At 39.5% G+C, this 27,585-nt stretch overlaps 1 long non-coding RNA gene across 1 annotated transcript in view; it reads left to right on the forward strand.

Annotated features, from left to right (window-relative positions):
- LOC139589767 (uncharacterized) overlaps window positions 1–27,585 on the forward strand; it is a 184,239-nt gene that overhangs the window by 82,430 nt on the left and 74,224 nt on the right. The window contains exons 5-7 of the long non-coding RNA XR_011679125.1: window positions 12,469–12,574; window positions 12,820–12,846; window positions 13,230–13,333. This is a non-coding gene — a long non-coding RNA (uncharacterized lncRNA). The remainder of the gene's footprint in view (window positions 1–12,468; window positions 12,575–12,819; window positions 12,847–13,229; window positions 13,334–27,585) is intronic.

Genomic DNA, 27,585 nt, shown 5'->3' on the forward strand with positions numbered 1-27,585 from the left:
GTGTGTGAAACCAGATGGGTTTGTAGCTGAAACAGTTCTATTTCTGAGGATGTCGAAAATCTGCCCTGTCTGAGTGCAACCTACTCCCCAGGGGTGTTCCTCAAGCAATTCTAGGTCTTGGGGCAATGAAATGCATTTATTTTTCTAAGACAGAATGTTGTTGACATTTACTTCTTGCAGGAAACTTGGAGGTGCCATATTTTGACTTCTGTTTAGAATGAAGACTTGTTTGGAAATGTCTCCCTACAGAGCAGAATGTCCAAGTTTTTATCAGCTGTAGCAGAACAGTGGCACTCTCTGGAAATGGAGACCTTATACCAGATCTGCAAGGTCAAGTTAGAACTGTGCCCTAAATTGTATTGCTCTCTAATTTAGAACTAAGTGTTGAACAGTAGTTCAGATTAACTAATGGGAGTCATTCATTCTGCAAAAGTGTGCTTCTTATTCTCAGATAGGAAAAATTTAATCATTTGTATCATTCCCCTTACTCTTGAAGAAGTCTCGAGGTTGTTATAAGAAATTTTGTTTGGGCATTTAAAAAAAAATCTTATTTTTTTATTCTTTGAAATTGGATTAAGGACGGTATTTGAATGCAAACTTTTTATGCTGAAGTGTGTCTGAGGCTGAGAGTGGCAGGTGTAAACTAACACCTATGACACACACCTGTAGCAGCAGCTAAAGGACAGGACTCTATTCCTTTACTGAGTCTCTTCTGAGGCACTCTTGCCTCAGAAGGTGACATACTCTGTCAAGGTCTTCAGACATTCAATTTGCTATTGTTTCTCCAAACTTCACAATGCTGATTTTGGAGAACTGACCATTAAATCATCTGCAGTCAACTGACTGATCCATCATGTTTTAATTAAATCACTTTCAACAATCCCTATGAACAAATTCTGTTGTAAATTTTCTATTTAGGAAGTGTTGTCTATGTAATTTCAGATATTTGCCTCAGAGATAGTGCAATTAGTTTCTTCTTTATATGTGCAATTACAGATTTATCTGTGATAAGAACTTTATTACTAGTGTCCAGTATCTGTATCTGGCATGCCTCGGATTCCACCATAAATGCTGTTTGCACTATAAAAAAAACAACAGAACAACAACCAAAAAACTTGCAGAGTTAAGAAAGAAAAAAAAATATCCTCAAACAGGATAATGTACATTTAGTTTATGGTGCAGTCATGCACCTTTAGAAAGAGTTATGGGGTCTGTTCTTCTCTCTATGAAACTAAGTGATGAGGCAAGTCTTGGACTTATTTTGTTAACAGAATTTGAGCAGGTAAAAGCTCTGTGTTTTAGTGGTAAAATTTTGTGTTCATGAATAATTTTTCCATGAACTGGTACTTTCCCACAATGAAGCAGCTGGCTGAAAGTACAGTTTTCCCTGAGTTAGATGAGATTGTCAGTATCCAGGAAGATTTTCCCTGGAAGGTTTTCAGCACTGCAGGGATGGAGAGGTCCCTTGGAAGCTCTTCCTGCTGATACATAATTCAGGCTGTTGGGAGCTCTTTGCTATATATTTCTGTAACTTCCATGATCTGTAAACCATACTTGTGTGGTCAAAGTATAGCTGAAATGGAAAGGGGTGTTTGTGAGCTTATAACTGGACTAGCTGCAGTTTCACAGAAGAAAACCAGCTTTATCTCTCTAATCCTTCTGCTGGCAGGCAGGACATGAAAAACGAACATAAGACACTGTACCTATTTATTACTTAATTTTTCTCCATAAATTCTAACCTTGTGGTTAGAAAACCCAACAAAATCCAGTAATTCTCAAATGTAAACAAGTAGAAAAATAATACTCCAGAGTGCAGGAGTTTGTAAGTATCCAAACCCTAAATATGTTAACACAGCTGCATGTCATGTGATCCACAGCAGTTGTAACACAAAAATATGTGAAATGTTTGAAAATGTCCAGAATACTGCAAATTTCTGATGATCCCCTAACGGAGCAAGAGCAAAGCAACAATTAGAAATCCAAATGGAATGAATAAAGAGTTGTGCTGAAATGATACAAACAGCTCTTTTCCTTAGCTAATATTTAAAAGCTCCAACTAAAGCCCTCCCACAGTAAAGCTATGTAAGCTAGAGGTCTTGCAATGCTTTCTGAATGTATTACTCTGCCTGTGAGCAATCCAGCTGTGTTTTAAGGCATTCTCATCTGTTTGGGTTTTTGGGGAGGTCAGTGTGCCACAGTTCAGTGAGAGGCAGTTTCTTCAGATGTTGCTGAACAAGGTAGCACAGAAGAAGAAATATTTTGGCTGTGCCAGTGTGGTAATTCAACTCGCTGTTGCTGGTTTCTGAATGTCTTGTCTGTCTTTAAGCAGTGTGTTCTGAATGCAGCTCCACGACTGAAGATGTTTGTGGCTCCTGGGCAGTGGCTGGAGTTCTGTGCCCTCCAACTATGCCCTCAGCCATAGCTGGGTTCCTGTGGCAGGTAAAGCAAAGCACTGGTGAGAACACCAGCTCTGTGTGCAACATTTAGAAGCTAAAATTCATCATTAGCCAAGAAGCTAACCAGTACACTTTGAATGCCTAAAGTGGAGTGAAAAGGACACAGAAAGTCACAAAAACATGGCAGAAAGCAAAAACAATTACTTAGAGAAGTATTATGGAATTTACTCAGTCATAAGTGTTCTCTGCATGCCAGGTCTTCTTTCAAAGACATGATGTTTTTTCCACATAGCTACTGTTTAGTAATAAACCTAATAACCTTCTGCAAATGGCTTTTTGCCCCTGAGCAATAAATGCAGGATTCAGCTATAATGATAACTGCCGGAGATTAGAAGTTAAGCCTCCATGAAAAAGAGAACAAAGGAAATTAAAGTGTATTGAGTAACATTTACAAAATAATTTTAATTCCATGCAATTTCAAAAGCTATGTTTCCATGTGTTAATAATGTCAAACAAAAAATAGCACTACTTTCAGTTTTCTTTTTTCCCCCCTTTTAAATATATTTTCTTCTCATCTCCACTACTTGAGTAAAAGTGTCATTTCTTGATTTAATCCTGCTCATAATTTCTTAAAAGGCATTTTGTGAAGTAAACTTTTCTACTTCATAAAATTTCTATTTGTCTTATTCTCAAACTCTGATGCTGAAAGAAAGGTGCCACCTCCTAGTTATTTGGTACATTCAAAGAAAATGTTGCCAAAATATATGGTGGTTGGTGTTGGCTTTTAACAGGTTTTAACTGTCTCTTCCTGGAAAAAGCATACTTGGAATTAAATTTCAGCAAGCTCAGGTACATAGTTACAGCATCTTTTCTTAGGATCTGTCTTCTGGGATAGGGTCTGCTTTGATTCATGCCATTATTCAGCAAGTGTGAGTGACTAGTATGAGGTGAAAATATTCGATATTGATTCTCTGTCATATTAGAAATCATTGCTTCTGATAAATGTATTTAAAAGATATTTTTCTACTGCTATCACTGCCAAGAATCCTGGGCTGAATCAAAAGGAGTGTGGCCAGCAGGCTGAAGGTAGTGATTGTTCCCCTCTGCTCTTTGAGACCCCACCTGGAGCACTGCATGCAGTTCTGGTGTCCCCAATACAAGGAGGACATGGAACTGTTGGAGTAAGTCCAGAGGGAACCTTGAAGTTGTTGAGAGGACTGGAGCATTTCCTGTAAAAAGATGAAGAAAGTTGGGGCTGTTCAGCCTGGAGAAGAGAAGGTGGTGTGGGCACCTCAGGAACCTTCCAGTGTCTGAGAGGGTCTGCAGGGAAGCTCTGAGAAAATTGATCTGGTGGGAGATGTCCCGGCACGTGGCAGGGTGGATTGGGACTAGATGGTGTCTAAGGCCCATTCCAACCCCTCAACATTCTGTGGTTCTGTGATGTTGGCATCTCTATAGGTGTACAGAACTTACCAAACAGAAGGGCCATTTCTTCACAAGCCTTCATGAATTCAGATATTTGATACTAGTTTTGCTGCTTGTCCAACCAATGCCTTGTGGAAATAGTGCCAAGATGCAGAAAAGAGCATAGATTGTAGAAATGAGTAGGAATGGTGCAAAGGCTGGATTTTCTCCAGAACTTTTCTGTAAATCAGGCAGTTGATCTGAGATGCAGTGCCTTGATGCTTCATGTATACAAGCATTTCCAAATATGCTACTACCATGAGTATATGTGTGATCAACACAATTTATAATATATAACAACCCTTATCTAGAATAGTTTGGTATTATATTTACCAGACTTTTTGCTTTACTAGAGTCAGGATATTCCTGGTTGAAGGACTGTTCTTTCTCAAAGTGTGTGTATACGTTCTAGGAAAATAAGGAAATATACCTTCTAGGAAAAAATTTAGTGTCAAAAAAGGTCACTTCTGGCATAGAGTGAATTATTTAGGATAATTTGATTCTTATCTACCAGAAAATTTCATCTGAGAATACTGGCAGAGGTGAGAAGGAAGTAGGCCTTCTACCTCCTCTCTTGGTGGTTAAGCTGTTCATCTGCAAGGATGGATGCTGTGGTTTAATTCTGCCTTCTGCTCTGGAGATTTGGATCCTGCTGTCCTGTCTCTTGGGACAGGACATGAGCAATGAGCAGCAGTGAGGTCTGCTTTAATATGTTCTCATTTGCTCCTCTTTACACATTTTTGCTTCAGAGGAGCTCTCTGCAGGTCTGATGGCCTCTCTGCCAGGGGCTTGTACTAGTCAGCTGGCTTTAAAGATGGGGGCCACTTTTGGTGGTGGCCACTTAAGTGCTGCATGCAAAGTGAACCATTTTCAATACAAGGGGTGAGAACCTGCCTCACAATCCTTCAGTAATGAGTCACACAAGCGAAATCAGATCATAGCTCAAACCCCTGCTCTGTCCAATCAAGACAGAAATTTGAATTTGTGTTCCTAACTCCCCATAGGAGTATCTCAGCAATTATTTTTTGTATAATTCCAAAATGGAACCAGTTCAATAAGCCACTTCATGTAAACCACTTCAGTGATAGTTGGGAGTGAAAGAGCAATAGAGTAAGAATGATTCTTCAGCCTTATGTTAATGGTACTCACTTTGGAAGCTGTGGCTTCAATACAGTAGGAAGCATTCTTAGTATAACAAAGAGTGAACTGTATATAAAAACTCAGAGAGAACAATCCCTTTGCAACAATTTTGTAAATCTTGGATTGTATTTCCTTGTCTTTTATGTTTGCATTTTCCAAATATTTGTATTTTCAAAAAATGCTTCCTCTTGAGACACATGGAACATTTCATGTCAAACGAAGTACAGTGGGCTGGGTGGGGATGGTAGTGGTTTTGGTGTGGAAACCTGGAAAAATTGTGAATTTGGTTCAGTTTGAACAACATTCTTTTTCAAATGTTTGGCTTGGCAGCTGAACTGAAAAACCAGTTATTTGACAGCCCTAAGCCCTCTTTTGCAGTTGAACCCTTGTGTTTTACTAGGAAAATTGTAGCATTAGTCCCTGGAGCTGTTCATGCATGGCACAGAGGCATGAAATGGAAATCCCACTAAAATTTAGGGTTGTCTGAGTTTTTTGGTACTAGGGGAACTCTGAAGTGAGATTAAATGATAGCATCCACAGTATGTGCATTACTGGACTCTCCAAGGACACACTGTTGTTTTCAGAGATTCCCTCTGTCACTCCCTTGTCAAAAAGATACCTTTGATCCTTATGGGAAATATTAGGAGGAAAGTTCTTGACTTGTGTGCATTGTTAGCTGGGAACAGAGACATTCCTTTTTTTAACTTGTTCATTCCATGATGTGAACATTTTAAATGAGGACAAGCAAATTGAAAATTGCAAGCTTTTTCCTAGATGTTGCTTATAATCAAACACGCCCAACCATGCTCTTAAATACCTCGTAATTAAATATGCAAAAATAGAGACTTAATTTGAACATGTAAATTAATCACATGTTGTAACAATGGAAATTCATAACTGAAAATCCATTAGCAGACAATGATGTTCCTCATTCTTTTGTTTACATGTTTATACTAATCACGCAAGAGGATTTTTGGTGCATGTCACCCTTTGAAAATCAATTCTGTATCAACTTAGGAGATGTGTTCCCATTTCTATTGTATAGCTTTGCTCTATAAATGCAAATAATTGCAAATTAAGCCCCAAATGTCTAAAGAACAGCAGGAGTGACCATTATTTGATGTATGATGCACATCATGTCATTTCTGTGTCACTACTCTAGGGGTTAAATAAGTATCATGTTTTGGACATCTTAGGAAAATAATAAACAATGTAGCTCATCCAAAAAACATCTGCTCATATTTTCTTTGTTAAATAGTAGACAAATATATTTAAAATGTGTTTTCAGTTGTCTGCTAAGAAAATAAGTTTGCATAAAACCCACGCTTTTATCCTGAAAAAAATTGTGAATTTACCTTCTGTGGCAATTTAGAAAAAGCCAAAATTTATGCACATTGTGTATTTAGCAAGTAAAGAACTCAGTTGCTGTGGTGGACTACATTAAACATAGATGGATGAGAATGAGGTCAGTGGAGTGAACACAGGCTGTACTCCTCAGAGCTACTGTGCATGCACATGGCCTTAAAGATGTTTACCCAGTGGAAGTCTGTACTTGCCTGTGTGTTTCAGTGCCTGTGCATGATAGGCCTTGAAGCTTTGCCTAAAAAGCACTTGTGAAAGAAATATTCTTTGCACATTTGTATTTTAGTTGAACACTAGGAGTACTTCAGCTGACAGGGTGTACTTGACTGTGAAGATCTGAATTCACTGGAGGGTTTGGGCTCTTTATCACCTGATGGCCATTCTGGTCAGTAAAGCCTTTTTCAATGACTTGGATCAGGCCTTGGAATCCCCCTGCATCAGCTTACTCAGTTGAGAATACTGCCTTGAGCTTTCTCACTCATTCAGGAAAAGTTCTTCTCCATGGAACCTCTTCTCTGGTTTTATTGTATAAATCCCATTTGATCCTCAGTGTCCTGCTTCTTAAGGTACTACACAGCTGTCTTCTGCTCTTGACTTCATGCCACCCTCGTGTTACACCTCCCAGCAGGTGAGCCACTTCCACCCTGTTGCTTTGTTAATCTCTTTTAAATAACCACTTTTGTTATTGTGCTGCTTAACAGGAAATACCTCTACAGTAATGCCTCTAAATCTCTTACAGCCTAAAATGTTGCCATATGCTTCTTAAACTTAAGTCCTCCTATACTGCCCTATTCTATATGCTAACACCATGCCTACAGACACTGCAGTGAGTTATAGTGAAAAAAAGGAGGAAATTTTAAAGGAAAACTTCTCACCTTCTTGCATAAGAAGTGCTAAATTCTGATGGGAAGCACTTGGACATGCATAACAGCTTGGACTGGTCACCTATCAAACAGGGGTCTAAATAATGAAGGGGAGCCACACTGCAACAAAGTGTACTAAGTGTGAAGATAGGAAAGCATTCATAAAAATGCAGCAAACAGCTTTGTCATAATTAGTGGAAATGAGGTCACAGCCTGTCTTTCTGTCCTACATGAACCTTTTCTTTATTATTGTGGCATCACAGCTTATGAATCTGAGTTTTTAGTGGACTGGTACCATGTCTCAGTTGTTTTTGCTTTCTCTTTTCTCACAGTAAGATGCAACTTAAATTCCTAAACTCAAAACCCCCAAAAATTCAACCCGCAAGCCTCAGTGGTATTTGGAGTTTATGTATTCTTTAACCAAAGACCTTTGCATAACCAGATACTGGTACATTTTTTTAGTGAAATTCTTAAAGCTTTGGGCTTAACCACTGCTTCTTGCAGTGATATGTTTGAAAAAATGTCAACTATGTATCTGTAATGGAGGGCTGTGGAGTTGAAGTATGTCCATTTTCTGGAAGTGGTGTCAAGGTCTGGATTGACCTCCAGCAGGGTCCTGGCTCCAGCTTGAACAGTCCCATGGTGACATCAGAACTTTGGCATCTATGTTAAAGCATTTTTTCTGTTATTGCCATTATTTCAGAGAAGAGCTGATGATCTGGCATGAATGAATCCACTACAGACATATCTGCTGGAGTAAGCAGAGAACTTTAAAGCTTTATGAGTTGTGAATTGCATCATTCATTTTTCATAGGTTATTAATTCTGAAACTTTTCTGTTGCCTACAGCAGTAGACTTGGATGTGTATGGGAGAACTTCTTCAAATTGTAGGCAGAGACTTGATTTCTGAAAGACCAAAAAGGAAAAATACAGCAAAACCCTTGTTGGAACAAGAGATCCAAAAGTGCTTAAAGAGGCTTGAGAGTGAAAGAAACACATAAAGGGTTTACTAGGCTGGAGTTAAACAGAACTAAGTAGGATTTAGAAATGTACTTAGAAAAAATAATCCTCAAAAAGAAGAGAACAGCATCCCTTTCTACCCAAAATCAAAAAGGAACACTATTAAAATGTTCTTAAACTTGTTCTTAAAGTATTTAGTTTCTTTTAATAACACTCATGATATGTTGGGTGGTCCAAAAGGATTGTGTGTGTATTGGCAAACCACAGTAGCCCTTTGGATGCTCAGTCTTCATCTAAGTGTGTTTCAGATCCATGTGTGATAAACCTCATTTGCTAAATATGGGAGGTTGATCTATTCTATTGCACAAAAATTGTGTATGATGTAATGAGAAATCTCATTGTCAGGAACCTTTTACGAAGATATTTCTGAAATAATGTGATTGCTTTTCTTCTGGATCCCCTATACAATCTGCATTGCCATTCATTTTATTTTGGAACACTATTGGGAGCAAGCAGAAATAAAATCCAAGACCAGGCCTTTCTTTCCATTATATTTTTTTTTGGACAATATTCTTGTTCAGGTACCGTGAATGGGAACATCATCCATCAAGAAGCATAGGGTTCAGTAGCCAGAGTCTGGAGCAAAATAATCTGGCACTGCTATTCTGGGCAGTGGATCATTTGTGGCTTTAGACAGACAGAGCACATGATCTTTCAATCTCAGTTTCCCTTTCTGTAATGTAGAGTGATGAGAATAATTCACTTCTTATCTGACACAGTATTTCTATTTACTATAGACAGATTAAATGGTATGGAAATAGCCTTAATGAGGATTGTTTAAAATCAGATCATACCCATCATTCATAATTTAATTGTTTCAATTTTTCAGTGAAGAAACTGAGTTCATAACTGAAGAGACCAAAACATTTAAAGGTTGGATTTGTATTCTGGAGAGTATTCAGAATTTCAAGAAAACTACCCCCCCACTGTTTCATTATGAGAAATATTCTAAAGGCTTTCCAAAAGTTTTGTCTTTATGCAGAACCACAGTCTGTTTATTTCTTCATGCCAAAGATGAGGTTTGGCACAGGATTGTCCCATACCCTTGCCAAAAGCTCTCCTAAGAGCACACTCAGTTAGTTTATATTACTACTTTTGAGAAAGGAAACATTAAAGAACCCATATTTTTAATACAGTATAAAGGTCCTCTGAAGGCTGAAAATGCCTCCCTCTGGCCCCACCTCACTGCAAAGGACTAGGGTATGTGAGGGAAAAAGGAGTCCTACAGTCAAAGAGCTGCCTCTGTGTGAGGCCTGGGAGCAAGGAAAGCTTCATGCTAACCCTCATTTCCCTGCAGGCTACGTTTTCAAAAAGTGCTTCTAAGTGTGGTTGCCCAAGTGGAGACAACCATGGCTTCATTTTCAGCAAGTCTGGGCACTCTAACACCTGTTGACTCAAGTGAAGGTAGACCTAGGCTGCCTCCTGCCAGTGCTTCCAAGCTTCTGCAAGTGCAGGGTACCCAGTGTCAGGTCTGTCCCTCTCCCTCTGTGTCCCTGATGCACTGAGGCATTGCCTTTGCAGCTTCTATAAAAGGTCACAAAGCCAGAGAAAGGCCATGGCTATTCTATTTATGCATGTAAATATAACTTGAATATAACTTGTATTTTCTCTGCTCTTAAATTGGTATAACCTGTAACTGGTGTCTGCAACCCTGGGCCTCTGCGTGCTACCTAGAATGATGCACCAAGTGTAATTTTTAATTTTGACTTTGGCATTGTCTTATATATTTGGGTAAGAGAGATTTGAGACAGTTTGAGGAATTGTCTGCTCACTCTGCTGCAGAGACTGCTGATCACCAAACCATTTCATTTAAATGCAGAGGCTTTATTTTTTACGCTTCTATGAAGTCTTGAAGTCTGAGGTAATACAAAATTTGAACAAAGAAGGCCATTGTCATAGAAATGACTGAGTCTGCAGACATATTATGCACAGAGTGAGAGAGCATTTTAGGTGATTTTATGATGATCATTTTAAAAATGTGTGTATGTGTACCCCTGCATCTGTGTATCCATTCATCCACTCAGAACTCAGACTGTACATTAGAAATGGAAGCCAGCTGTTACAGCTGTCAGCCAGCTGTGTATCTGCCTCCTCCTGGGGTGTCCATTCAACCCCCCAGGCTGCTTGGGGCAGGCACAGTCAGCTATCAGAGAACTCAGCTGCAGCATGGAAGACACTTTTTTCCATTTGAGTTCCCCACACCATATGGCAGCCAAATTTAATTTTCAAATATGCTTTTTCTCCCCTAATGAAACTGCCACTTCCAGAATTTCATGTTCAATCATCTTGTTCAACCACAATGCCTCTTCTTCCTCCTAGGGAGGAGTCCAAAGAATTTTCATTAGTTGGCTGAATATCTAAATGTTAGGGATGTCTGTGCAAAATCTGCATATTAAATCTGAATGTCCAGTCTTGCATCAACGGGATTCTTTTTCTTTTCTGTAAGAATAGCTGTCTTTGAAACCTATCAGAGTTGCACTGTTGTGGATCAACCTTCAGTGTCCAGGCCCTTAACACTTTTTATTGGGAGTTAACACTAGAGTTACAAAGCATTTCCAGTATGATATGAAACTGAAGCCATGCTAAAAATTCTTAAAGTGTTCAAAGAGGGAGTTATTTTATAATCTGCAATTCTGCTCAATACTGGTATTTCTGGGCAGAGTAAAAGTGGAAAACTTTAATGGGTAGATCCTCCTGTCATGACTTCACACTGATACTCAGATGTCAGTCTTTGAAGAGCTTCATCCTCTTTTATGCTGTAAATAAATATTTTGTTTAGTTAACCTGCTGGAGGATTTAAAAGGAAATCAACATGTTCTGTAGACTCAGAAAGTGAGGACTGTTTATTTGTACATTCTGACTCCCTGCATATTACAGGCCAAAAAATATTTCTCTGTCACATCTGCACTGAGGCCAATTCCTTCCCTGTTTGATTAAAGTGTTACCTGTAAATGTAAACTTGTGAACACAATTTCTTTTTTACTGATGCTGATTTTGAAAAACAGTTGCTCTGAGCTTGAAATGAATAAAATACTGTATCCTATGGCACTGGATTCTCTGGTTTTCTAACAAGGCAGTGTCTAGGAAATTCCTAACAGCTCAATTCCAGTAGATTCTCTGAAGCTTAATAGGTTATGTTCATACTAAACCTTTAATTTATTAGGGTTAAAATTCTTATTAACACCATTCTGTTCACCCATCCACTGATTTTCCTGCCTGTTTTTAAGAATTTAATTGTTTCTGAGGTGTCTGCTTTTATCAGAGTAGTTGGAATTGGTGATTGTGTCCAAAGGATTATTGAAAGGGTAATATGCATGGGACCATTCATGCAGACCAAGCTTGACTGCATAAGATTCGTTTCCCTAGGAAATCTGGCACCTGTTAGACATATCTGAAATTCTGTGGATTTTTGGTATTCTATTCTTACTATTCATTAGAGGAGGAGAGATAAAGTTTCATCAGATGCAAATCATCATTCCCAGAGGATATCAGCAATGACCGATGGAGCAATTTCTTTCTGACATTCTGGCTCTTTCTGGGGTTGTATTGCGTCATGGTGGCTCTTTGATATATGTGTTTGAAATACACTGGCCTGATAGACTGGAAATGAGAGTTAGTAAATAGTTTAATTGTTTGTCATGTTTTCAAACTACTTCCTTATGTCAACAGTCAATAGGCAGGATGCAAGTGAAATGCTGAGACTCTGTTTGCCTTGACTTCTGTTTGTATTTGCTATATCTGAAGATGCTCCTATATCTTGTTACAAAAATACTTTTCATTTAGAAATTCAGACCTCCTCTGATGTAAGCCCCAAACATTTCCATTTCTAAGTGCAAGAAGCTGATCCCTATGTAATTATGAAGTGATGCCAGGTCCTAACCACACTACCTTACCTACCCTAGTCCTTTGGAAATGTTTTACTTGCAACAACTTTATATACCAAACATGTTTGTTTAATGAAAATGTTGTTATGATAACTATAAACAACATATTTTTTATATGACTAATGTTTTCATGAAGTTGGTTTCATTTTCACAGGTCACTGCTTCCTTTTCCAGCCTCACAAACAGTTTTCTCAATCATTTTGGGAACTGAGTTGGTACCTCAGCACTTGGATTTGTGTCATATGATTTGATCTTCTTTTCAGTGTTCTCCTATTTGTCCCTGTCCATGTGCTGTTTTTTCTGACACTTTTTTTTCCTTCATGTGTCATTTTATGACAGTGTTTCTCCATGATGTGCTTGCTAAAAGAAGTGAGATATCTGGAAAAAAATTAGACTTGTTTGTGAAAAAAAAAAAAAGGCAACTGACCAATAGGCTACCTAGAAAGTAAGTAGTTTTACTTTTTCTAATTTCTTATGTGTGTGTATGTTCTTATCTTAAAATCTACATTCATGACTTTATCTACAACATAAGGCATATTTTGTAAATGAGCTTAAGCACTCTATCAAGTTGTAATTATTCATGAATAGTCTCTCTTTATTGCTAATGATATGCATCACACTAGCAGAGTTTGATATACTGGTTATACAAATAAAGTTCATCTGAGGTAACACAGTTTATTCCTTTCTCAGGCATCCAGCCTGGATCTCAGCTGCAAAGTAAGTACCTCTCCACATCTCATTACCAAAATAGCAACCTTCTTAATCCTTTGCTGTGAAGAACAAAGGTTCGATTCAGTCTCTGGAGCAGAAATAGGATCTTATTAATGCACTGGCAACTACAGTGTTGTTATTTTTGTTAGAAAAGAGAGAAACAGGAATTTGCTGATATATGTTAGATTAAGGGCTGTTATTGTTTTGAGATTAATTGGATTGTTAGCTGGGCCTTTCCGATGTCAGCTGAAGATCTACAAAATACCTTGCAAGTTATTATTCTGGATGAGATCAGGAGCTACTTCCTGGAAATTAACTTATATTCTTCGTATTTGTTCTGAAAGAATCACTGAGGCTATCAGTTAAATGGTGTATTGTTTACTGTGCAGGGAGAAAAAGTTCTTGAGTTGGTCTTGGCCGGAGTGCTGGCCCTGCTGGACTCAACCCTCTTGCCATCCAGTGGATTAAAGCTGAGACCCAAGCCACCAGCAAGGTACCTCATGCTCAGCCTTTGGGGAGGTCTGTGCATTGGCCCAGTGTCAGGGCTTGAATGTGTTACAGCTGACATATGAATTCACATTTTGGAGTGTTAGAGCTCCAGTGATGTTTTATGGAGTCTTTTCTTTCTTTCAAAATATTTGCTGTCATGTAGTGTTGGGCTGCAGTGGGCTGTAGCATTTGGGATCCCTGTGGAGTAGACTGTCTCGGCAGCTCATCAGGATAAAAGTTGAAATTAGGATTGCAGAGAAGAGCCAGAGAAATTCCACTTGGTGAATTAAATGTTGTTGAGCTTCAGGACCTGGAAAAGGGTTAGTGATGTATCTGGGTGAACTCTCAAATTGGTATGAATGACAGGCATAGGAGGTATTGCTTAGAGCAAAAATAAATGCAGTGTAACTGATCTGTTGAGACCAGCAAACAGTTTCTGGAAATGACTGGTGCTTGATAATTTTAGTGATAGGCAAATGGCATACTCCAAATTACGTGTGGTCCATTGTGTAATTCTGTGTGGGTGTGGACCTTTGCAGGTTATTGGCCTATGCCACCTGGCACAAAATGTGTTTGTTTAAGTCTTAGCATGTAGAACTTTGGGTGTTTGTCTTCATGTGTATGTGAAAGGTTCAGGGTTAAGTGAGGGAGAGCTAACCAGAAACTGAGATCAGCAGAAGCATTCTGGATAACTGTTCCCAGGCCTGAGTAATGAAGACCAGTAAGATGGTATTTGCAGTGAACCTCAGCTCTCTGCTTCTATTCCTCATGGTTAGGACAAACCCTGTGTTTGGCCTCCAGGAGGTATGACAAGATGTGTCTATTGATGGAGTATGTAGTCTGAGACTTGTGGCTTGAGTGCGTGAACTTTTTTTTGTGAGTTGGAAGAGATTTCTGAGCATAGTCTAAGGCAATTATGTAGTATTAATTGCTAATTTATCCTGATTGTCCATGTCACCAGAAGGCTTTAAGTATCAAGTTCTGATAGAACAAGAATGTTTGAACTACCAATAGGATATTTGGGCCCAAGCCTGTTCTCTGTTATACCACTGCAAATTTGGGATACTTGTATTGACTGCTGAGTGACAGAGCAAAGCAGGACTGGACCTGAGAAACGAAGCTGTGAGTTGCCTGTGTGTGCCTTGGGCAGTGAAACAGCTGACTGAAGAAACAGCTCATGTACTGCTTGCATTTCCCCTTGATGATTTCCAGCTGTCCTCTTATCCCTGGCATGCAAAACATTAATTAGTTTCAGCTTATGAAAATAAGTGAGAAGCAGTGTGTGCTACCCACCTTATAGTGCTGCACATAAACAAGGCACTGCAAACAACAAACTGTGATCACAAATGCTAAGTGACATTGTTATTAAGCCAGGGGCTGAGTAAAAAGAAAGTTCCTCTGTTGCTGAACATAATCTAGATGGTTTCTCAGCCTGTGCAATAGAGGAAGACATGCTTACATGCAGGAGATCAGTGTGTATTGCACCTGGACCATACATCAGAGTGTCACAGACATCATGCTTTCATCTCCACAGGTCTTTAAGTATTAACTGAGGCAAGAAAAAAGCAAAGAGCTAAATAGGACAGTAAAAGAAGAAGGCAGTATTATTTTTTTTCAACCTGTAAACACATATTTGTAGGATATTAAAAGTTTGGGGGGTTTTGTCATTATAGCTCTTGCATGTTTTCAGATTAGGGTTTCTAGATGGCTTTGTCAGAGAATATGAAGAATTTGTAGGTATAAAATGTATTCAAAGAATTCACACACCTTAATTTTTCAAACCTGTTAGTATATTGTCACAAGACTGCCTTTTTTTATGCTGCTGCAATAAGATCTGCCACTACCTTGCTACCCAGGCTGAAAGGAAAGTATTAGCAGAAAGTAGCTGAAATCAAGAGATGCAGGAGAAAATGCACTAAGCAAAGCATGAAAATCCCAATGTCTTAACACCATTGCTAGTCCTAAAGAAAGATTTTGCTGAATTGGCTGGACTGCTACTGACTCTGTTTAAAGCAAATTGAAAAGGACAAACTCAAATTTAAGTGAATACTAGAGACAGTGGACAAGGTTATGCAAAAGTTGGAATATGTATGGATGCTGCAGTCATGATGGAAGAATTTCTGCAAAAAGGAAAAGAAGGTGTTGACAGGCTGGTGTTGCCCAACTAGAAGTGTTGTATAAGCCTGGAGAAATTATCCCTATGATTTAAAAATATAAATAATAAATGAACTACAGATACTTGTATGGAGAAGAATGAGTCTGGACAAATCTACTACTAAAAAAATAATGATTAATAAGATTACTTGGAAAATGAATCATACTGGGGTCATCAAAACCAAAATTAAATGAATTGTGGTTGAAAGGTTAAATAGGTTTTTTGGTTTTGGTCATAGAATGTAACTGTGATGAATTTCTGTTATGATGGTGGAGGAGAAAACTGAGAAGAAAGCAGGAAATGTTTGGAAGGGTAGGGAGAAATGGCTTGTATGAATTCTCTGTCTTACATTTAACTCCTGATGCTATCTGAGATCAGAAGTGCTGCAGATCTCCAAGCACGTAGTTTCCACTTGATTTATTGCATTAACCTAGATATGCAGTGGGTAGAGGTGGAAGAAAAACCTACTGTTATGTGTTTTGCTATAAAAATGGTGAGTGAAAAGTAGCCTGAGACCTAGAAAGGGCTGGAACAGACATGATGGAACTGCACAGTAGGCTGGGACTGTAGCTGAAAGTGGACAACATTCAGAAGCAATCCAGTTGTTATCTCCCATTTATGATTTTTACTATAGAAAGATAAAGCAATATGATATTTCTGCAATGTAGAAAGTTTAATTCTATTGAAGCATCTGATGTTTATCTCATTTCAAAGCTGGACGCTGTTGTAGGAAATCTTGTGTTGCTTAATTGACATGATCTTAACCAGAGGGTTTTCAGAGTGCTGAATTTAAATATGTCTATCTTGTCCATTCAGTAATACTTTGTGAGGTGCTGGTATTCCTTAGGACCTGTCACCCTACAGAATATGGGAAATTAAATTAATGAAATGAGTTTGGTAGAGCTGATTTTATGTTTTCTCGAGGAGGCGAATCCTGAAGGAACACATGCTTTTGAGCAGGAGATCACTCTGTCCTCTTAGTGAAGCAAGACTTACTGTGAAGTAGGGAAAGTGTCAACCAAGAAGAGTTTTGATACTCAAAATAAAGAATAATCATATCAATCCAGAAGCAAAGGAAACTACCATGCTCTGGCAGGCTTTCCAAATTAGTGAGCAAAGCCAGCCTTTACTGAACTGTGAGAATATTGCTCAAGATCATCCTGCATTTCTACTCCTGACTGCTTGAATCACTAAAGGTATGTCAACTCAGGGTTTGGCAGGCATGTATGAACTCACTCTGTCCATGCTCCAAGCTGACTGGATGAAAGCTGCCTGGGAATGGGAATCTGTGTAGCCATCATTAGTATGTGGCTGAGCCTGAATTGGTAAATTGTGCTGGGAAGCAGAGTATATTAGTTTGGGATCAGAATTAGAGGGTTGCAGTTACCAGACTTTAGGATCAGAGGTAGCTTCTACCAGGGCATCTTGGAGCATTTGCAGATGGAATTGCATCTTTTTGCAAATCTGCCATGGAATTCCATCCTTAATATGTTGAAAGGGTTAGCCAGATGTGATTTGGAAAAATGGTGCCCTAAAGATAGGATATTCTTTTAAAAGAAATCTTGAGTAAAAATCCAGTGCCAAATTCCAACTTTAGCAATTTGTTTTCAGATGCTTTCTCTCAGGTCTAAGGATTGATGTATGCTAGTGTTAGAGGGAAAGACTTAAAACTGTGCATTTGAATCTAAACCCAACTGGTCCATGGAAAGGACTGTGCACAAATGAGCACCTTGCAGTAATAGCTGCCTGAATTAAATGTCCCTCCCTATACAGTCTATTATGCAAAACACTTGTTCCCGTGTTTACAATGAATGGAAAGTGCTAGTGGCAGCTGATTTATCTGATGTCTCAGGCTCCTGAGTCACTTAGGTACTTTTGAAGATGTTCTCTTTCAAATTAATTTCTGTAATTTATTTCCATGCCTCTGACTTTCAGAAAAAAGCCCTGTTCCTAAATAAATCCAGGAGTGCTTAAAAATTATTTTGTCCTTAGCCTCAGGAGTCCATTAGTTGCTGTGTTCTGGAAGCAAATGAAAACAATGCATTCTGTAGGATATAAAACTATTCCTAACTGTGCCAGTGGATCACTGCAATCATTAGGTTAATACCAACTATTATCATCCAGGATGCTCATCTGGTTTTACTGAGCTTTGTTAAAGAAATGGAAATGATTAAAGTCATCCTGTCTGTCCCTCTAAAGTTCTGCCTGTGAATGAGTCACTGTTTTACAAATGGGTGTTGCCAGACACTGATATTGAATAAGGCTCCAGCCATCAGAGCTCTGGGTCCAGCACCGCATTCTTGGAGTCCAGACTGGAACACTGAAATTCCCATTGAAATCTGTGGGAATTCTGCATGGCCAAAGCCCAGCTACCTTTATGGCTGGCTGAGGCAGCTTAGAGAGAGCTGTAGCTCTATGCATGCAGTAGCCTGGGGACTCAATATGAATTTCATGCATCTCTTCACTTAGTCACTTGAAACCCAAGACGGAATTGAGGATACCACATTCCACTTAGGCTTTGTTTGCTTGAGGTCAGCTGAGTGCCCACTGCTGCCTCTGGACGTGACACCTTCCACCCCACTGGCAGAGCTGCAGCTGTGGTTTCTGTGCTCCCTGGGCACTAGAAGTATTTGCACACAGCAAACCCCAGTGTGTCAGCTGCCCTGCCCTGCCTGCTGCAGTGGTCCTGGCTGGCTGCACCAAGGGTGGAACATGCTTCAGCCTTTTCACAGAATGGAGCTGTTTGCATGTCCTGAAAATAAAGAGCTCCCAAAGATCTTCTTGTGGAATTGCTCACAGTAAGCTGTGTCTTATGGGCAAGGTTGACCCAATAGTTAATTTTGCTTGTTTGCCTCACATATGAGGCAGGGATTGAATAGTCCTGGCTTTGGGGAATTTCACATCTGGATTCAAACTCTTTATGGCTACTGTTCCCTAATCTGTGCCATGGGCCGTTCCCAAGTCATAGTTCTGTACTTTTCCAAGCTTTGTGTTTCATATCGTCCCCTCGGGGTCATTTGTAGAAGTGGGAGGGCCAGATTGGTAGTTGCAAGAAAGAGAAGTCTCATCACTGACGTCAATGCAGCTCTTCCACTTTAGCAAGGGATCAGGCCCATCTACCAGTGTCACGGTCTGCTGGGGAGGAGGGGAGGCAGCCTCAGAAGTGTTGGGTTTGCAGTTCGCCAAGTGACAAACAGAGAATCTGAGTGCGGTAGCCAGGCATGTTACAAAACACACTGTTGGAGAGACAGCTCTCTCTGGAGGCTTCAGCCTTGATTTACTTACTCCTGGTTGTTGTCCTGATATTCCATGCTTTCAGACCATTTAAAAAAAAAACTCAGTGTATGGCCTTCTGTGAGGATAATTGGCTGAGACCCCTTGTGGGATTTCTGGGTGGTTTCATGTGGTATAGGAGGCCAGTTGTTGGCATAGCTGCTTTTGTGCAGCTGGGTAAGGCTGTAGTGGAAAATCCAAGGCTGGTTGCTCTGTGTTACCAAATGTATGACTACACATAGGTTTAAGGTAATTTAAAGCTTCCAAATATTTTACAAATCTTCAGATATTTTAAATATTTTTGAAAGCATGAATTTAAAGGAATGATGCTGAATTGAAGGGGAGTCTGAAAACTGAGTAAGGCAGAAAAGAAGTAGGGTTTTCTCAGGTGCAAAGGGGAGTAGAGGAGGGGGGAAAGGCTACAGAGCCTTTCAGAAATCCACTAGTGCTGTTCCCAGAACTCTGCCTGTTTTGTGCATTTCTTCTCCTGTGCTTTTGCTCATCTGAGCAGTCTCTCCAGAAATCAGCAACTGGAAACACATAAAAAGTAATTCTCTTTGCCAGGTAAATGGGAACAATAGTTGAGTGGGAAAGAATGAATCACTGCCATTAACAAGAAGACTAGTGTTACTCTCATCATCAACACAATGCAGTGTCTATTCTCAAATGTCAGGGCTAATAACTCACCATTTACAAATTAGACTTAACCCCCTCCCACACAAACCCACATAGCCCTTGCTAGCCTTCAAGCTTAGGTCATAGCTGCCTTTCTCTGAGGGCTACCAATAAAACCTTCAAAATACATATCCTCCAGACAGTCTGACTTCTTTCAAGATCAAATACTCCTCCCCTTTTCCCTTTGGATTTTGTTTTAATTACAGCTACATCACTGAAAATGTGGAAAACCCATCTAAGGCCCTAATTATCCTTAATGTAAGAGGGCCATTATTGTCTACAGATGAAATGAATAATACAACCAGTAAGAAAGATTCCAAAGTTTTGATTACCTTAATAAATTCCTAAAAGTGAAGGAACTCACAGATCTTTATCCAATGCAACCACAAATTATTAATGCAGGTGGGAGTATCAAAAGCTGGAGTGTTTCAGCTGGCATCTTACAACATCTGTTGAGATGGTGTTTTTCATCCAGTGTACTGATGGATTATAGCTATAGCCGCCCAGAAAAGGTGTAACAAGGATGCCAGTTTCCTAGATAACCATCATGTAGGTGTAGAACATGAGATGCTGCTAATTTCAGATGCTCATCAGGATATTAATAACCTCCATACTTTGAAAGTAATGGGCTTGTTTGAATTCCTGGTCCTGAAATATAGACGATATCTAGGATATGTTTTTCATTCTGAATGGCTTGTAAAGTGAAGTTAAAGCAGGTAACTGGAAAAAAGGACGCAGAAACAAATTTGGGACTTGTTAGTAGAGTAGACAGCAAATTCTGATTGCCCAGTCCAACACCAGCAGTTTTTCATTTATGAATAAATCATTCTTTCTTTCTCTGCAGATTGAAAATTCTTCAAAGTGATTTACATGCAGTTCTTAGCACAGCTGTTTGCTGGGGGTGTGTGCTCTGTGTGGGGGATCTATCAGCAGTCTGGCTACCTCTGTGTGATCTTGGGTAAGGCCTGGATAAAAATCAAAGGCCAGATTGTTCTGTTTTTCAAAATGTGTTGCCTGGGGCCTGCTAATTAATAGAATGTCTAGGAATGTCATACATCTATTGAAAAAAAGTGTCTCTTGAAAATTGCTATTGTTTTAATTGAATGTTGTCATTTTCACATAGTGACCAATATCTCAGCCTACCACTCTTCTTGAAAGAGCAAACTGGAACATGGGAAAACTGGACACTCGTAAGAAAATGCTGTCTGTTTTTAAGTTATTTTTTAGTGTAAGTCTCACAGAGTCATAAATGCTCTCACATGTTGACTGGGGGCCTTATCCTGAAATCCAGACTTGTGTTTCATTCTTATGAATTATTCCAACATAAGCCAGTGCTGGAGGCTGACTGTAAACAGGGGTTAGAGAATTGAGCTGATTTTGACCTAGCAATGGAGCATAACTCTGGAAACATTTGCCGGAGATACGGCACTTTGTGTCACGGACAGGCCAGCTGAAACTCTGAGGTTGTGCATGGCAGTAGGCATGCAGGGCTGTCTACCAGTAAGTGCTTGCAGGATTGGGTGGTAGGTGGTCCTAATTTATTTGCTGTTTTAACAAAAATCTGGGATTTGTTATGGAGTGAGTTAGTTCCTCTGGGAAAGGTGGGTGTAACTTGTCAGGACATGAAGGATAACTAACCTCAGACATTTGGGAAGTTGTGTGTGTGTGTGTGTTTTGATGCATATGATTTTGTTATGTAAAATAGTGAGGCTCACCCCCTGCTCTGCCTGTGGGTTTCTGCACAGTTCTTTTGAAGGAGAAGGGTAGCTCATATGATGAGGTGAGAAAGAAGATGAATGGAAATAGAAACCAGGAGGAATCACTTCTTCAGCTGAATAGTTATAAGTGCTTCTAGAAATCAAAAATTTTTGTCCTGTTTCACTGGGCATATACGGGGAAAAATAGAAAATGATCTAAAGGTTACATCTTGATTTTTACAAATTTATTTGGCCACAATTTATTTGTATGTGATGAGAGACATTTTTTATGATATCTGACTGTAAGCATTCCCTCAGTGCACCACATGCTGTCAAAAGAAGCTAAAATTCTTCTTTTTCTTCTCTCTAAGTCTTGGACTGGAAGCTGTTTTCATTTGATTTGTTTCTACCAGTGCATTAGAGCAAAGGTGTGTGCTTTGGACCATGGGTATAATTTTGAAGGCTTCTTATGTTGAAAACTCTCTCAGTTGGCAAATAGATCATTCAGTGCTATGTTTTCTGGAACCCAGCAAAGATGATGGCATTTTGGAGGCGGAAAGAAGCAATAGGGAATGAGGGGGAGTATCTTTTTATCTGTCAAATGCAGTTGTGGTATCTCTGCAACACTGCGCTTTAAGTGCAGTGTGCTGGTCTTGGCTTTTATGAGAGTTCTGGAAGAGTTTTGTGCACTGCACAGTCTGATTGACAAAGAGGTTTTCTGTCCTCGCATGACCTTCTTTTAATTTAAAAAAAAATTCAATAAAAGTTCAGCCACACAGCAAGGGATGAATTTAAAGACTGCACACCATGTGACAGTGGTAAAACTTTCATAATAGCCGTCATATTTGTTGGTTTAAAAATCAACTTCATTGTCATAGTTAATAGTTTGCAGCTGCTGTAGAACAGAGGCAAATTGCTATGTATGTGTCAGCCTTAAATGCAAGTAAGATCCACTGACTAGGAGGACTCGGTTAGTTTTTCCTATCTATTGGTAGTATTGCTGATCATCATCTCTACGCGATGAGAGGATTTCATTGCCACATTTCAGCACTGCTGAGCTGATTATGTGATCTTGCAAGTAAAATAAACTTGTTTTCAGTGTCCTGCCAAAATATATTCCACAACATCCCATTAAAAAGGCTTCCAGGGTCATGCATAAGTAGGTGCAACCCCCTGCAAATCTATGGGACATCATCGGCATTGATTTAACTAATGAAGTAAAGTTATATAAAAAGTGTTAAAGAATAAGAATTTAGCACCTAATGTGAAGCTCAGTAATAAAAGCCTTTTTGGAAGATCACAAGGTAAGTTCTCTGCCAACTTATAACACATGAAAGTAGTTATAATTTCTACCAGGTTTGTATCAGACGGGAATGGGAAGTAGATGAAACAATTCTGTCTCTGTCATGCTGGTGACGTGCAGAAGGTGTGTAAAGTCAAAATAGTCCAGTGGTCAAAGTGTAGCAAGCAGGCTGGGCAGGCAGAGGAGGAATATGTGAAGTGTCTGTTGATTATCTTGGACTGAAGGCTATCCAAGAAAGCCTCCCCATGGCATTGGAAGTTGTGGCAACCATAGGAAATTATGTCTAAAGGGATCTGTTGTTCACTTAGGATGGGCAAATGTAGTGTTACTTTGATTTAGGGAGATCCTACTTTACTTGTCCTCCTCCCCACACTATCTGCTGTTAAAGTAGAACTCAATTTAAATTGTGGACCTAAGGCTCCAGAATGATGTTTGAGGGGTATCCCTTTGAAGTGTTCTCAGAAGGACTGTGGTTATTTAAAGCAGGGTATCCCTTCATGTTTCAGGCATCTGTCTCAGTGGAGAAGTCACAGAGTTCAATAGGTGCAGGTCAGGCTGCCCAGGATGCTGTGTTCTCATGCCTGAGGGTCAGCTTCTCCTTCAAGAAAGTAAATAGTAGAGGAGCAAGAAAGGCTTAATGACTAAGCTTACAAGAAGACAGTACTTTTAATGCTGAAGTCAAAGACTCAGAGTCTAAATGGTGGGAAAATTTCCCCAGGGAAGAGGCCCACACAGTCCTGCACTGGATTACTGTTAGTGCTACTTCACTTATTTCGTTGAGATTTCTCATGTGTTTCCTGGACCAGAACCTGACCCTCAGGTCTCATTTACAGTTCAGAGAATTTCAGTTTGGCATTCCTGTGAACATTGTGTAATTGCAATAATTTCAACTCTTGTTATTCCTTCAAACTTGGATAATTTGTCAATGTGCTAGTTTATTTTATTCACATAGAGACCGTCACTAGCACTGAAGTCTAAAGTAAATACATGGGATATCTAGTTAATCTGTGGGTTTTTTTTTCTGCAGGCCTTCTCTCTTTATTGGTTTGTGGAGGTTGCTTTGTTTTACAAACAAATGGAAGTGCATACAAGATGGGTGGAACCTTCAAAGCACCCTGTTCAGTGCGTGAGGGCTCTAGGAGAGTGTCTCTGGAGTCTGAAAATGCCACACTAATGGTACCTCCCCCCATTTCTGAAGTATATTTCCCATCCTCTTGATGGAATTTCCTAGCCCTGAGGAGTGAGGGACATCTGGGCTGAGCTCTGGTTATTTGTCAGCCAATTCACAATTAGACAAAATGTCTTTCCATAGAAAGAGTAGAGAAGGAAGGAAGATCATAGAATCATAGAAAGGCTCAGGGTCCCATCCAGCATGGGATTGAACACTTGTCGGGCATCCAAAACTTCCGTGGGAAAACTGTTGTGTGTCTCACCTCCCTCAGAGTAAAGATCTTTTTTCTAACAACTAACCTAAATCTCTCCTCTTTTCATTGAAATGGCTTGTTCCCCCTTGTCACTATATGTCATTTAAAATGTCATTCTTCCTCTCCTTAAATAAGCCCCCTTTAAGTACTGGAAGACAGCAATGAGGTATTTCCAGAGCCTTCCCTTCTCCAGGTTGAACAACTCAACTCTCTCAGCCTTTCTTTGCAGGACAGGTGCTCCAACACTGATAACTCTCATGGCGCTCCTCTGGACTCACTCCAACAGGTTATGTCTTTCTCATCCTGCAGATCCCAGAGCTGCAGAACTCCAGGTGGGGTCTCATGAGAGCAGAGTAGAGGAGCAGGACCACCTCCCTTGACCTGCTGGCCACACTGCTTGGGTGCAGCTCAGGATGCAGTTGGCCTTCTGGAGTGTGGGCATACCCAAGAGAGACTCCTCTTAGAAAAGGTGGGACCAATGTCTGGAAGATAACAGCTATAGATGTGTTGGAACTACCCCTTTAGTATTTGACCTGCATCTATTTTTCTGCCTTTTGGGACAGAGGAACTTGCAAGCTTTTGACTAATAATTCTCTGTCTCCAGCATCCCTGAATGTTTCCTGAAGATTGTGGATGAACAGCCATATTTTTCTTTGGTGGCAGTCATTCGTTTTTGAAGGAGGCTTCTTCATTTAGGCCTACAAGGGCAGTTGGCCTCTGTGATTAGAGAAAGAGGGTGGACTTTATTTAATTAAAAGTAAAGACATCTGAAATGCAAACGTAAGCTATTATAGTAGTCCTTGAGTATTCTGTTATGATCTGTAGATATGAAGCCAATGTAGTCAAGGGACTGTAGGTGCTGGCTCTACTTACCCTAGAGCAAACGTGTAAAATAGCAAATGGACTCTGTCCACAGCAGTGTCTCTATTTATTAGAGGGGGAGTGAGGCAAGAACAACATAAGAGATTTTTTGTATTCTGCTTACAGTGGTGGAACAGTTTGCAGAGATGGTGATCTGTATTTTATCTGCCTGCTCATGTTGCCTTCCTTCTCACCTCTAAACATTGACATAACTTTTCAGGGTAGGCATGAAGTAAGTCTGTTGAACATAAATTTTGATTTTTGTCATTGTAGCTTTGCCTGGAACAGCACATAATCTACTGGCATTTTGGATCTGCAGGAGAAAGCCAGAATGTTTCCACCATCAAAGGTCTCTTAGAGTTGTTGAAAGAAGGCTGGAACAGTCTTGGTTTTTGGACTTTCTTTTCTTAAGGTATTTTTACTCCTATCTGATTTCCAAAGAGGAGTCTGATTTTCATTTTACATTGCCCCACCCCTGTGGCATTTTTGACATTGGCCAGAAATGAGAAACCTTGAGTTGGAAAGGTGTCATCAAAACAATGACTAGATATACTTGGAAGAAACGTTTATTATTTGGCTTGCTGCTGCTGAGAGCTGCTAATTACTAAGCAATTATGACACAGACATAATATTTCACTGTCTAAAACTGCCTCTTGGGTTTAATATCTGTCAGAAAACAAAAAGCAGAAAATTTCTGAGGAGTCCAAAAAGGGCCAAGAAATGTATAAATATTTCCTCAGGGCATCCTTTGCTACCTTGGACTTCAAGGCCAGGAGTTTGGCTATCACTGCCTCCTTAGAAAGCATTCTTGGCTCAAATATCGTGATCCATCTTTTTTCTCCTGGCTTTTCAAATAATCAAATCATAAAAGTAGGGAAGTACATTTTGCATCTGTAACTTCTGTGATCTTTGGATGCTTTAGGAGTCAAAACTCCACATGGATTTGCCACAGCTGAGGGCTGTGTGTTTGACTCAGAAATCCTTTTGCACACAAATTAGAGGGCAACCAGTGCAAAACAATGTGGTTATAATGCATTAGCTAAGCAGGAAGCATGGAGATCTGTCTCTGCTGTGTCAGGAAACAATTTGTCTGTGGAAATGGCATGGCACACTGCTTGGGAAGACAATGCTGTGAGCAATGTTCAGTAGGCTGGCGGCCTGAGAAGGTCCTACAGGGGCACTGTCAGTGCATCAATAGGCCTGATTTATCACTGTATTATATTAATTCTACTCCATGGTGACTCCATTCAAGTGACTGAATTTATCATAGGGTAAAGCTGGGAGAAAATAGTGCCTCATTCCTCTTGCTTTTTGCATGAATTTCTTCCACAGAGCCACATCAATACTTTCAGTTCTGTCTTCTTCATACCCAGCTGTGACAAGGTGGGAGCTGGAAGCTTCTTATTATTGCACAGAGGAGCTGGGATATATTCCTGGTACTGGCAGAAATTTCTGAACCCCAGATTTGCCAAGTAATCCTTAAAAATGCTTTCTGGTGAAGACAGACACATGAATCTTACAGTGTGGTTCTTGAGAAGGCACTTTGAAAATGGGATTTACTGTTGAGGTGGAACTCCAGAGGCTGTCACACCACTAAGCTGAGAGTAAACAGAGAAGAAAGCCTACATGAGAATGCCATGAAAGTGGATATAAATGAGGGAGGGAGTAAACTCTTGCATCCAAACAGAGTTTAGCATTTGCCTGTAACATGCAGGTGCTTTGCCAGCATGAAGAACAGAAATGAGAAGTGAAAATCTACATCTCCATGTTCATCTTTCAGCAGGCTTCCAAGCATGCACATTTCGTTCAAAAACACTACCAAGCTGTTTATGATACATCTGTGCCAACTGCAATGTTTTATGTAGTCATTGAAGCCAAATCACTGTGACCTGATGTGACTCAGTTTTCTAAAAGGGTGCATCTTGAGAATTCTCATTTTCTTCAGTTCAAAGTGAAACATTAGGAAAAGTGTTGGAATGGATCTGTAAAAAGGGCAGCATTCTTATGCAGAGGCAAGACTACCACTCAGGCAAACACCAGAAGAAAATCTGTCTTGGGTGTGTTTTTCAAAATGAGCCTGAAATGTTCATTGGAAAAGTGTCAGGAATATGAGACTTAAATGAACTCATTTACATGCTCTGATTTTGCCTGTATCTGTGGTATTGGGAAATGCAATAATAAATTCTAAGTGCTCCGTTCCTGAAATTTTAGTTCACTTTTCTTTTTTTTCTCTGCATGGACATTTTTATAGGAGTATATGTGAAGTCTCAGTTTTTTTCTCTCTGGTTTTATTTTTTCCCTCCATATTTCTCTTTGTTCTTCTCCATATTTCTCTTAATATAAGTTTTATACCTCTATGTGACTTTTGAACCTGTTAAGGATATGGAGAAAAATTAAGTGAAAGCTTTTATCTTTTCTTGGTCTGCTTTTTAAATTTTTTTTTGTCTTTTCTTTTGCTGCTGTTTTTCTTGGATTATAGAAAAACTCTTCTTTATATATTTAGCTGTTTAGATATGTCCTTATGCATATATCATGGTTTATTATGCATTTTATTCTTGTTTCCTCAAATACTGCTGGACAAATCAACAGTAGAATTTTCCAAAGTTCTTCAAATTGAGGTCAGATGCTTTCAGGATCATAAATCCTCTGGGTCAGCATTAGATATTTTGATACTTGGAATTTGTCATCATCTTTCTCTTCAGTAGCACTTCCTGGTTTTAGCTTCATCTGAGATTGAATTGAACAGTTAAGCATTGTCAGAATTTATAATTGACAGTTGGATTTATGTGTGATAATACTTACCAGTGATGCTGGGCTGTTTTATTTTTTAGAGCTTCCCACTACAGCAGACAACAACAGACACAGATA

The sequence above is a fragment of the Agelaius tricolor genome, unplaced genomic scaffold (assembly GCF_023055355.1).
Source record: "Agelaius tricolor isolate 1412-34295 unplaced genomic scaffold, bAgeTri1.0.p SCAF_5, whole genome shotgun sequence".
Lineage (NCBI taxonomy): Eukaryota > Metazoa > Chordata > Aves > Passeriformes > Icteridae > Agelaius > Agelaius tricolor.